Genomic DNA, 13,802 nt, shown 5'->3' with positions numbered 1-13,802 from the left:
TTTCAAAGGCAAAATAGAGGCAAGGAGACCACCAACCAAACAGGAAACAAGATGACCTATGGTCCTTGCATAATATGCAAGAAGCAAGGACACATGGCCAAGATATGCTGCTGGAGACTGGAATGCTCAATGCAAGATTTGCAAGCAATTTGGTCACATGGAAAGAGTTTGTAGGCAAAGAAACGAAAGGCAAGAGGCAAGACAAGCTCATGAACTTGAATAATCAAATGGAGAGCATGAGCATACGTTCACAGCAACTAGCAATCTTGCAACCATAACCAAACACCAATGGATTTTGGACAGGGGGTGGACAAATCATATGTGCAACAACCGTGATTTGTTTATTAATTTTAACTTAAGAATCACAACAAAAATCAGGATAGCAAATGGACAAATCATGGAAGCACAAGGAAAAGGAGATTTGGTCATTAAAACACTAAAAGGTACAATTTAAATAACCAATGTTTTATATGTACCAAGTGTGCCACAACTTATGAAGAAAGGATACAGTTTGAAGTTCTTAGATGCAAGTTGAGAAATATCTAAGGATGATAAAATTGTATTAGCTGTCCATATGAAGAATAATAGCCTTGTAATTGATTTTATTCAACAAAATCAAATGACTATGAATACCAAAGTCCAAGAAGATTCAAGACTATGGGCATATAAGGCTCAACCATTACAACTATGCCACCATGAAGCAAATGCATACTCAACAAATTGTTGAGAATTTACCACAAATCCATGAAGATGAAGCTGTTTGCTAAACATGTCAACTTGGAAAAATCAAAAGACAACCATTTCCTTTGACAACACTCGGCAAAGCAAAGGAAAAGTTACAAATGGTGCATTCGGATTTGTGTGGACCAATGAATAAACCAACTCATGCCGGGAGGAAGCATTTTATCATCTTTATTGATGATTATTCAAGAAAATGATGGATATATTTCCTCAAACAAAAATCAGAAGCAGTAGCTACATTTGAAGAGTTCAAAACACTTGAAAAAAACCAAGCACAACCAACTATTAAGGTGATTCGAACCGACAATGGTGGAGAGTACGTATCCAAAGCTTTCCAAGATATTTGCAAGACAAATGGCATCATACATCAACTCACTACTCCATACACACCACAACAAAATAGAGTGAGTGAAAGGAAGACTAGAAGCATCATGGAGATGTTAAGATGCTTACTATTTGAGAAGTGCTTGCCAAAGAAATTTGGGCCAAAGCTGCCAATACAAGCGTATACCTTCTAAACCGACTTCCAAGTAAGGCAATTGAGTCTAAAACTCTAAATGAATTGTGGTATGGTTTTAAACCTTTAATTTCTCACTTAAAATTCTTTGGAAGTATTTGTTATATGCATTATTAGGTCTAAAATATTGATGATTTTATGCCATATTTATAGCTTAATATTTGTTAGTTTGTGTTAATTTGTTATGGAAAGATACTTAATTATGTATTTTTCTTAATCTACGTAAAATAGGAAGAATTTTAAGAAAACAACCATAAAAATGGATTCCTTGGGTCGAATTATGGTGGAAAGCAAGATTTGAGCTCGAACGGACTAAGCATTAAAAAGATTCCAAAAAGATACCTTGAAGATTCCATAAAGATTCTATCGGGAATTTCATGATGGAAGTGGATGTCATATGAATCATCACAATCTGAGGATTTCAAATGTCTCGTTATTTTTGGATTTCGAGGTGCGAGCAAAGAGTTATCATCATTTAAAGTTTAGAATTTATAAAAAATAATATTTTAGTTAAATCTCCACCATTGATCAAAAGAGGGAATCAAGGCAATTTGAGGGCCAAGATAAAAACAAGTGGTAATAATTGGTTAATTTATCATTAATGAGGCACATGTCATGTCACATGCTTCATTAAGAGTAAATTAGACTAATTAACTATTTTTTTAGCAGGAATTAGATAAAAGGAAAGTAATAGAGTGCAAGTAATATCCAGTTTCCTTTTTACACATGAAATTCGTCCAACCCCTTTCATGGCCTAAAAAAGGTATCTTCCAATACTCCCACATTGAAAATAAAGAGAGAAAAAGATTCCCAAGGTCCTATATATATAGCCCCACCACATTGAAGGAAGATATACAAGTTTAGAGAGTTATTTAAGAGCTTTTAGGAACCTTAAATAGAAATAAACCAAATTTTGGGAGTTTCTAAGATTCTCTTAAGGGTTCTAGGGTTTTAAAGTTTTAGAGTTTTAGAAGATCAATTGGAGAGCTTGGAGGAGGCAGAGAGACGTGGGCTTGCTTGGAGAAGAAGGCTACGACTTTGAGAGCTATTGGAGTAGAATTTCTTCAATAGTTTTTATTCTCTTTTCCTTTTTCTTTAATTGTAATCTTATTATTTTTAATAATTATGGATGTTGAAATTATTTTTACCTTGAACTAATTTTCATAGCTAGGGCTATGATGTAGCCCTAACTATGAAGGTTTAATTATTTTAATATATGTTGAGTTTTATTTAATTAGTAATATGTTTTGTTAATAAATCATTAGTATACTTAATGCTTTCATAGGCCGGAAGGAATGAATGATTTTAATAATATTTGAGCTTGGAAAAGGATAATATTATGGATCTCCAATGATTTACATGAATGCATAATTGATTGGAAAATAGTTATGTCTTATGCCATATTATTTGCTTAATCTATGCTTGATGAATTTGCATGATTTAATTTATAGGCTGGAAGGAATAAATTAGGTTATGTGAATATTATCAATTGTGAGTGGAAACTACTTTTGATTAATTTTGTGATTAAATGTGGTTACCAAAATTACTAGTTAATTAAATTCACATATTTAAGTAATTAAATTGGAATAGTTAGTGGTGAAATCAAATGCCCTAGTATTATAATTATTCAATTCTCTCTCTTACTTGAAATTGATCTAATTTTAATTGATTGCTTTTGTTTAATTTAGTTTATTTAGTTTTCAATTGCCATCTTAAATTTTAGTTCAAATATTATCAAAGCCTAATTATCTTTGGTACTTAATACTTAATCCCTTGGGTGCGACAACCCTATTTTTCCACTTTATTACTTGAAAACGATTCGTGCACTTGCGAGTTGATTTTACACATCAAGTTTTTGGTGCCGTTGCTGGGGATTAAGGCATTAATATTAATTCGGATTGGGTTTAGTAGTACTTTGATCATTGTTTTCTTATTTTAAATTTTTATATTTGTTTCTTAATTTTGGTTTTAGTGTTGCATGCTAGGGTTTTAATTCTTTGCTTGTTTGGCCAACTTGCTTTGAATTTTTAATACTTATTTTGTGGTACTTGAAACCAAAATTGTGTTTTTAATTTATTGGTGCTTAGGTTACAAGTCTAGCATACTTAGGGATTTTATTATTATTTTTTATTTGTTTGGTTGAATAAGATTAGGTTTAGCTTACTTTTAGTTGAAATTTTAGTTTGGCATAATTGTTTACTTTAAAAGCATACCTGCACAAAATGGTTTAATTTTTTGCATTCTATTCATTTGGTTCATTATTTCCTAGAGTTATTTTCATTTATCTTTTAGTTAATTGTTAGTTTGTTTTTCTTTATTGCTAATTGATTTTAATTGTTAGATTAGTTAGCAACATTAGAATTCTAATAATTTTTTTTCTTGTTCAATTTTCTAATTTATTTTACTTGCTCTCTTTTTAGGAATTAGGTGTTGTGTATGAGTCATAGTGGTGATCAAGATTTCAAGGAGGAAGTTGACTTAGAAAATAAACCAGCACCTAGAAAACAAGCCATAAGGGGTACTTGGGTATGTATAGACCAAGGAACTCAAGAAGGTGCAATGGCCAACCAAAGAGAAGATGATTTGCCCATATGCGAGTATGCTGCTCACAAGAAAGTTGGTGATTTGTCTTGCATAAGGAGACCACCCATTGAAGCAAACAATTTTAAAATTGAAGCATCTACTACTTCTTTGCTTAATATGTTCAATTTTGTGGTTTGCCTCATGAAGATCCAAACATGCATATTTCTAGTTTTCTTCAATTGTGTGATATGTCTAAACAAAATGGTGTTTCTGATGATGCTTTTCGATTAAGACTTTTTCCTTGGTCTCTTAGAGACAAGGCAACAGTGTGGTTAAATTCTTTACCTGCAGGTACTATCACTACATGGGATGCTATGGAGGCAAAATTCCTAGACAAATTTTTTCCTCCATCAAAGACCGCAAAATTGAAAAGTGATATAAACAATTTTTGTCAATGGGACCAAGAGACTTTGTATGATGCATGGGAACGCTTCAAGGAACTATTAAGAAGATGCCCACACCATGGTTTTCCAACATGGATACAGGTACAGATTTTCTATAATGGTCTAGATTATGGTAACAAACAATTGGTAGACGCAGCTGCAGGAGGTTCTTTAATGAAGAAGAGGCAATCAGAAGCATTTGAATTAATTGAAGAGATGGCCCATAATAACTACCAATATCCAAGTGAGAGGAGACTAAATGGAAGAAGTCATGTAAAGGCCGTGGAAGACGTTGATATTAACAACTTAGGAGCTCAACTTGCAACCCAATTCATGAAGACCTTGAACACTCAATTTGGTCAAATAGGGGTGAATTCTATCCAATCTACTAATAATTTTTTATTTTGTGATTTATGTGGTGCTCATGATCATAAGAGTGTGGATTGCCAAGTTGGAAATTTCTTTGCTTCTGATGATGTTAATTTTGTAGGGAACTTCCAAAAGCAACAAAACAATCCATATTCTAACACATATAATCCAGGATGGAGGAACCACCCAAATTTTTCATGGTCTAACAACAACCAGCAATGGTCTAATCAAGGACAAAGTGGAGGGTTTCAAAGACAACAATTCCAATCTCCATTCTACTAAAAGCCGCAACTTGCACATCAAAATCAAAATTCTTCTCAAGCTCAAACTCAATTTTCTTCACTTGAACAATCCTTGCAAAAGTTATCTAATAATACTAATTCTTTCATGCAGAGAACTAAGCAACAATTAAAAAACCATAGTCAAATGTTCAACAACCAAATGGCTGTAATCAAAAGCTTGGAAAACCAAATAGGTCAATTAGCAACTCAATTCCAAAGAAGTCAAGGAACTTTGCCAAGCCAAACGGAGAAGAACCCAAAGGAGCAGGTTCAAGCCATTACATTAAGAAGTGGAACGCAAGTAGCCGGGCCTAAAGAAAGTGACAAAGGGATGGTAATTCTTGATGATGAAGATGAGGAGAGCCCTATAGACTCAACATCACACTTGGTCACACATGACAACTCAAAATCAAATGTGGAGCATAATAAGGCTTATAGGAGAAAAGATGAAGGTTTAAGTGATGCCATGAAGTCTCCACCAACAAAGTACATACCACCACATGTAAGAGAGGCCGAAAGCTCACCAATTGGATCAAAGAAAGTTGAACCAGCACCTTACCTAACCAAACCTATTGACAAGCACAACGAAAATGAGGAGAAGAATCAAGCCTACAAGAAAACCCCACCTCCACCTTTCCCATCTAGGTTTAGGAATGCAAAGTTAGATAATCAATTTAAAAAGTTTCTTGATGTATTTAAGCAATTGCATATAAATATCCCTTTCATAGATGCCTTAGAACAAATCCCTTCCTATGTTAAGTTTTTGAAGGAGATATTGTCAAACAAGAGGAGGTGGGAGAATTATGAGTTAGTAGCCTTGAGTGAGGAGAGTAGTGCTAGGTTACACCATAGGATTCCACCCAAGTTAAAAGATCTGGGAAGCTTTGATATCCCTTGTAACATTGGACATTATAATTTTATGGCTCTTTGTGATTTAGGTGCTAGCATTAATTTGATACCATATAGCATTTATAGGAAGCTTGGAGTGGGAGATGTGAAGCCTACCACAGTGACTCTTCAAATGGCAGATCAAAGCATCAAAAGGCCAAGGGGAATATTGGAGGATGTACTTGTAAAAGTAAACAAGTTCATATTCCCTACAGACTTTATGATACTTGATATGGAGGAAGATCACAACATTCCAATCATTCTTGGAAGACCATTTCTTGCAACCGGACGTGCCCTAATTGATGTACAACAAAGGCAAGTAACCCTTAGAGTACTCAATGAGGAGATAAGTTTTCAAATTCCTAATGTTGTTAAATTTCCTAATCTTGATGAAATTTCTTGCTGCTTTCTTGTCGATGCATGTGATGAATTGGTAAATGATATGGCAAAGGAAAGTAGTTTAGATCCCTTAGGATTGAGTGAGTTATTTGGACCATGTACAAAAGAAGAAAAACAAGAGTGTAACATCATAGATATAGCCACCCATTGTGAGGTAGATTATGTTGGAAAGTTTGAGGATTTAGGTGAGAGTGGACCTAGAAAGATACCGAGTGTGGAGCACCCATCTATAATTGATTTGAAGCCATTACCTAGTAATTTAAAATATGCTTTTCTAGGATTTAATAATACCCTTCCAGTAATAATTTCATCCGCCCTTAGTGAGGACCAAGAAGCCAAACTTTTAGAAGTTTTAAAAGAACATAAAACTGCACTAGGTTGGACTATAGCTGATATTAAGGGTATTAGCCCCTCTATTTGTATGCACAAAATACTTATGGAGGACGACCATAAACCGACTGTAGAACATCAAAGGAGGCTTAATCCTAATCTTAAGAAAGTGGTTCATGGTGAGATTTTAAAGCTTTTAGATGTCGGGATTATCTATCCTATTTCGGATAGTAATTGGGTAAGTCTTATTCAAGTAGTTCCTAAGAAAGGTGGGATGACTGTGCAAGAGAATGATAAGAGTGAGTTTATTCCTACTATGTTAGTTACTGGGTGGAGAGTGTGTATTGATTATAGGAAGCTTAATAAGGCCACTAGAAAAGACCATTTTCCTTTGTCATTCATTGATCAAATGTTAGAAAGGTTAGCCTGTAAGGAATATTATTGTTTTCTAGATGGTTATAGCAGTTACAATCAAATAGCTATTACCCCTAATGATCAAGAAAAGACTACTTTTACTTGTCCTTATGGAACTTTTGCCTATAGAAGGATGCCTTTTGGTTTATGCAATGCACCTGCAACCTTTCAAAGGTGTATGATGTCCATCTTTTCGAATATGGTAGAAGATATCATTGAAAATTTTATGGATGATTTTAGTGTATTTGGTGATTCTTTTACCTCTTGCTTGCAGAATTTATCTAAGGTTCTTCTAAGGTGTAAAGAAACGAATCTTGTGCTTAATTGGGAAAAATGTCACTTTATGGTTCAAGAGGGCATAGTTTTAGGTCATAAGGTTTTTCTTGGGCATGCGGGCTTTTATAGGAGATTTATTAAGGATTTTTCCAAGATAACTAAACCTCTTTGTAACTTGTTGAATAAAGATGTTCCCTTTGTTTTTGATGATGAATGCATGCATGATTTTACTCTTTTGAAAGAAAAATTAATATGTGCTCCCATTATGTGTACTCCTAATTGGAATCTACCTTTTGAAATTATGTGTGATGCTAGTGATTATGCTATAGGAGCTGTTTTGGGACAAAGGAAAGATAAAAGACTGCATGTTATTTATTATGCTTCTAGAACTTTGAATGATGGTCAACTTAGTTATGCTACTACTGAGAAAGAGATGCTTGCCATTGTCTTTTCTTTTGATAAGTTTAGAGCATATTTGTTAGGTTCTAAGATCATTGTCTATACCGATCATAGTGCAATTAAGTACCTCATGAGTAAGAAAGAGTCTAAACCTAGGTTAATTAGATGGGTTTTGTTACTTCAAGAGTTTGACTTAGAAATTTTGGATAAAAAAGGAGTAGAAAACCTAGTAGCTGATCACTTGTCTAGGTTGGAATTGAGTGAGGAAAAAGAAGAAAGAGATATAGAAGAGTGTTTTCCATATGAGAAAGTGTTTAAGGTTGATGGTATGTTTGATGTACCTTGGTATGCTGACATTGTTAATTATTTGGTTACTAATGTTATGCCGCCTAGTTTGGAAAGACCATATGAAAAGCATAAGTTTCTTAAGGAAAGTAGGTATTACTTTTGAGATGACCCCTATCTTTTTAAGAAGTGTGCCAATGGTATAATTAGGAGGTGTGTTGCTAGAGAAGAGACAATGTCCATTATTAAAAGTTGTCATTCTAGTGAGTATAGGGGGCATTTTGGGACTAGAAAAACCATAGCAAAAATTTTAAATTCTGGATTTTATTGGCCATCTATGTTTAAAGATACTAATATTTATGTGCAAGGGTGTGATAGGTGCCGGAGAACCGGGAACGTATCAAGGAAGAATGAGATGCCTTTGAAGAATATCCTTGAGGTAGAATTGTTTGATGTTTGGGGTATTGATTTCATGGGTCCTTTTTCTTGTTCTTGTGGTAATAAATATATTTTAGTTGCTGTGGATTATGTTTCTAAATGGGTTGAAGCTAGTGCACTACCTACTAATGATGCACGAGTTGTAGTAAAATTTTTTAAAAAATACATTTTTACTAGATTTGGTACACCCCGAACAATCATTAGTGATGGTGACACTCATTTTTGCAACAAACAACTTGAATCCCTTCTTGCTAAATATGGTGTTAGACATAAAATTGCTACTCCTTACCACCCACAAACTAGTGGGCAAGTAGAAATTTCAAATAGGGAAATAAAGAGGATTTTCGGGAAGACGGTCAATGCTTCAAGAAAGGATTGGAGCGTAAAGCTAGATGATGCACTTTGGGCATACCGGACCGCCTACAAGACCCCCATTGGTACTTCTCCGTATAAACTGGTTTTTGGTAAGGAATGTCATCTTCCCGTGGAATTGGAGCATAAAGCATATTGGGCAACCAAGTTTCTCAATTTTGATCAAGAGGCTGTGGGCAAGAATAGGCTATTGCAATTGGATGAGCTTGAAGAATTTAGGATGGATGCTTTCAAGAATGCAAAGATTTATGAAGAAAAGACAAAGAGATGGCACGACAAGATGATTAAAAAGAGGAACTTTCATGTTGGACAAAAGGTACTTCTTTATAACTCTCGACTTAAATTGTTTCCAGGTAAATTAAGATCAAGATGGAGTGGACCATATGATATTGTACAAATTTTTCCAAGTGGAGCGATTGAAATCACCAAACCGGGACATGAAATTTTTAAGGTGAATGGGCAGCGGTTGAAGCCATATTATGAAGGTGGAGTGCTTGAGACTAGCCTCTACTTGGATGATCTTAATTAAGTTAAAGGGAGGAGTCAAGCTAATGACTTTAAACAAGCGCTCTTGGGAGGCAACCCAAGTTTCTTTCTTTACCTTATGTTTATCTATTTATTTTAGTTGTTTTCAGTTGTTTTCTTGTTTTTAGGTTGTTTTGATGTGTTTTGTTTGAGTTTTTGCAAGGTTTTAAAATGTTTAGGTGTAAAAGAGCAAAAGATGAATGTTGAGAATTTCAAGTCTAAAGTTAGGTTTTGGAGTATAACCACCTTGAATATGCATTGGAGTACATCAAATTGTATGGATACATGCCCTTCTTTTTGGCCACGTGGTGTGTAGGGAAAATGCAACATGTAGGCTTTTCACAAGTTTTCACATTACGAGGAACATTCCATGTCTTCAAAGGGGAGTATTCTTTACCTTTTATTTACTTTTGCTTTATTTTATGTTTTTCACAATGAGGACATTGTTCATTTTAAGTTTGGGGGTAAAAAGCATGCTTTGCATCTTTTAAATCTTGTCCATTTAAGTGTTTTTATAAGTTTTCAAAAATGTTAGTTTTAGTTTTTATTTTCCTTCATTATTAAAAAAAAAAAATTGTTTTTGTGGTGTTTTCTTAAGTACTTTAATGAGCCAATGATAAGACTATGATTCAAAATAAATTGGTTTTTAGATGGTGGATTTGTTTTTGTGTATGCCTAAATGCTTGAATTCACATATTGTTACTTTCAATAAATTTTGAGCACATAATCAATAATGCATAATTTAGATTGTGTTTTGAAGAAGGTTTGCATGAATTAGAGTACTTTATTATTAATTGAACTCTAGAACTTGCTTGATTATTGCTTGAGGCGAAATCCTAGGTGAATGCATTACTAAGAATATGATTTAGGTCATCTTTGTTTAAGTTTGAGCCTTTCAAGCCAACCTAATACATTATCTTCCACTAGTACCTTATTTGAGCCTTTAGGATGCATAAAGATGTATTAGAGCCTTTTCTTCATTAAAGCACATTTACTTACCCTTTTTGAGCCTTAAATTTCTTTTTCCTACCTTGAACATACTACAAAGAGAGCTTTAATTAAATCGATATGAATATATGATTGTGAGCTTGTTTGAGTGTTGAAAAAGAAAAAAAATAAAGAAAAAGGAAAAAAAATAAAGTTTGGAGGTTAAGTATTTGGTGAATTTGGCTCTAGTATGCATTTTTGTGTAAATTGGAGGTTTAAATGTGCAATAAGAAGAAAAATAAGTTTGGGGGTTTAGTGGAAAAGAAAGAAAAAAAAAGAAATAAAGAAAGAATATGTGTGATTTGAAGAATGTATGCACAATAAAAGGGAGAAAAAGGATATTGAAATTGAAGTTAAAATAAGAAAAGAAGTTCTAATAAAGAAACAAATTTTACAAGTAATTTATTCACTGATATTTAATTTTAGCTTTCTTTCTTTGATTTATTATATCCTATCCTTTTCTTTCTTTAGCCTTATCCATTAGCCTTAACAATAGAAACCATGAAGTCGTAATGATTTAAGGTGGTGTATTAACCTACATTAGTGAAGAGTGATAATTAAGTCAAGCATATGGTAGTTCATACGTTATTATCAATCTCTAATTCTTGTAAATTTATTCAAGCATATGATAATTAAGTGTATAAATTGATTTCCACACACACACATTGGAAGTATCATATATGTTGGATAGAATATAAGGTATTGAGTTACATAATTACTTTGAAACCATTTGAAAAGTCATATGTTATACAATCTTTGAGGCACCTCATTAAAGTATCTTATGTTCTTTAAATAAAATTTCATTTTCTTATTCTTTTTCTTTGCTAGGGACTAGCAAATCTTAAGTTTGGAGGGTATTTGTTAGGTCTAAAATATTGATGATTTTATGCCATATTTATAACTTAATATTTGTTAGTTTGTGTTAATTTGTTATGGAAAGATACTTAATTATGTATTTTTCTTAATCTACGTAAACGAGGAAGAATTTTAAGAAAACAACCATAAAAATGGATTCCTTGGGTCGAATTATGGTGGAAAGCAAGATTTGAGCTCGAACGGACTAAGCATTAAAAAGATTCCAAAAAGATACCTTGAAGATTCCATAAAGATTCTATCGGGAATTTCATGATGGAAGTGGATGTCATATGAATCATCACAATCTGAGGATTTCAAATGTCTCGTTATTTTTGGATTTCGAGGTGCGAGCAAAGAGTTATCATCATTTAAAGTTTAGAATTTATAAAAAATAATAGTCTAGTTAAATCTCCACCATTGATCAAAAGAGGGAATCAAGGCAATTTGAGGGCCAAGATAAAAACAAGTGGTAATAATTGGTTAATTTATCATTAATGAGGCACATGTCATGTCACATGCTTCATTAAGAGTAAATTAGACTAATTAACTATTTTTTTAGGAGGAATTAGATAAAAGGAAAGTAGTAGGGAGCAAGTAATATCCAGTTTCCTTTTTACACATGAAATTCGTCCAACCCTTTTCATGGCCTAAAAAAGGTATCTTCCAAGACTCCCACATTGAAAATAAAGAGAGAAAAAGATTCCCAAGGTCCTATATATATAGCCCCCACCACATTGAAGGGAGATATACAAGTTTAGAGAGTTATTTAAGAGCTTTTAGGAACCTTAAATAGAAACAAACCAAATTTTGGGAGTTTCTAAGATTCTCTTAAGGGTTCTAGGGTTTTAAAGTTTTAGAGTTTTAGAAGATCAATTGGAGAGCTTGGAGGAGGCAGAGAGACGTGGGCTTGCTTGGAGAAGAAGGCTACGACTTTGAGAGCTCTTGGAGGAGAATTTCTTCAATAGCTTTTATTCTCTTTTCCTTTCTCTTTAATTGTGAATCTTATTATTTGTAATAATTATGGATGTTGAAATTATTTTTACCATGAACTAATTTTCATAGCTAGGGCTATGATGTAGCCCTAACTATGAAGGTTTAATTATTTTAATATATGTTGAGTTTTATTTAATTAGTATTATGTTTTGTTAATAAATCATTGGTATACTTAATGCTTTCATAGGCCGGAAGGAATGAATGATTTTAATAACATTTGAGCTTGGAAAAGGATAATATTATGGATCTCCAATGATTTACATGAATGCATAATTGATTGGAAAATAGTTATGTCTCATGCCATATTATTTGCTTAATTTATGCTTGATGAATTTGCATGATTTAATTTATAGGCCGGAAGGAATAAATTAGGTTATGTGAATATTATCAATTGTGAGTGGAAACTACTTTTGATTAATTTTATGATTAAATGTGGTTAACAAAATTACTAGTTAATTAAATTCACATATTAAATTGGAATAGTTAGTGGTGAAATCAAATGCCCTGGTATTCATAATTATTCAATTCTCTCTCTTACTTGAAATTGATCTAATTTTAATTTATTGCTTTTGTTTAATTTAGTTTATTTAGTTTTCAATTGCCATCTTAAATTTTAGTTCAAATATTATCAAAACCTAATTATCTTTGGTACTTAATACTTAATCCCTTGGGTACGACAACCCTATTTTTCCACTTTATTACTTGAAAACGATTCGTGCACTTGCGAGTTGATTTTACACATCATTTATGTCCATGACTCCAAAAGAATCAAGCTTGATAAGAAAGCAAGTATTGGTATATTTGTAGGCTATAGCTTGATTTCAAAGGGCTATAGAATCTTTTATATATCTAAGATGCAGGTTGTTGTCTTTAGAGATGTTATTGTAGATGAGAACTCATATTGGAGTTGGAAGGAGCATAAAGTGGAAGAAAATACTTATATTCAATCAAGAACTCCTTCCACCGATCAAAGTGATTTTGATGTTGTTGATTATGATGATGACCCGACCAATGAAGATTATCAAGGGAAGAGAGGCATAAAATCAACTGCAGAACTTTATGCAAGTGCAAGGATGGCAACACCTGATCCTACAACATATAATGAGGTTTCACAACATAAAGAATGGCAAGCTGCAATGGTGGAGGAGCTTTACATGATAGAAAAGAGCAAAATTTGGAGTTTGGTGCCGAGACCAAAGAAAGGACATGTAATAGGTGTCAAATGGGTTTTTAGAACCAAACTAAACCTTAATGGAACCTTGAACAAATACAAAGCAAGGCTGGTTATAAAAAGCTATGCTCAGCAATATGGTACAGATTACATGGAGACTTTTGCATCGGTGGCAAGATATGAAACAATTCGACTTCTACTTGCATATACAGCCAATAATTCTTGGAAAATATACCATTTGGATGTGAAATCAGGATTTCTAAATGGTATTTAGAAGAAGAGATATATGTTGAACAACCTGAAGGTCTTGTTCATACGAACCTAGAGTGACCTACCTCTAAACCTGTTACAAATATTGAATTAGACCGTCTAATTACAAGTTATCAATGGAAGACCTCGACCCATTACCTATATGTGAGGTAAGAACCCTTGGTATGGTGAAGACGCCACAATAGGGTACGGAATAACCTATTGATAAGTCAAATTTGAACTCCACAAGTACAGCTTGAAAAGTTCAATATAGTTCTTAGAGAAACAAGAGAATCACTCTCACTTTGAATCAAAATTGTAATCTGAATTTTATTCATAACTTGTGT

The 13,802-nt window shown here is 33.3% G+C and overlaps 1 non-coding gene across 1 annotated transcript; it reads right to left on the bottom strand.

Moving 5' to 3' along the window:
* Positions 1–4,203: 4,203 nt before the first annotated feature.
* LOC112493258 (small nucleolar RNA R71) lies at positions 4,204–4,310 on the bottom strand. Its single transcript, XR_003057686.2, has one exon. It is a non-coding gene; the product is annotated as a small nucleolar RNA R71 (small nucleolar RNA).
* Positions 4,311–13,802: the final 9,492 nt, after the last annotated feature.

The sequence above is a fragment of the Ziziphus jujuba genome, chromosome 12 (assembly GCF_031755915.1).
Source record: "Ziziphus jujuba cultivar Dongzao chromosome 12, ASM3175591v1".
Classification (NCBI taxonomy): Eukaryota; Viridiplantae; Streptophyta; class Magnoliopsida; order Rosales; family Rhamnaceae; genus Ziziphus; species Ziziphus jujuba.
The sequence above is the reverse complement of the archived record's forward strand: the minus strand, read 5'-3'. Positions and strand labels throughout refer to the sequence as shown.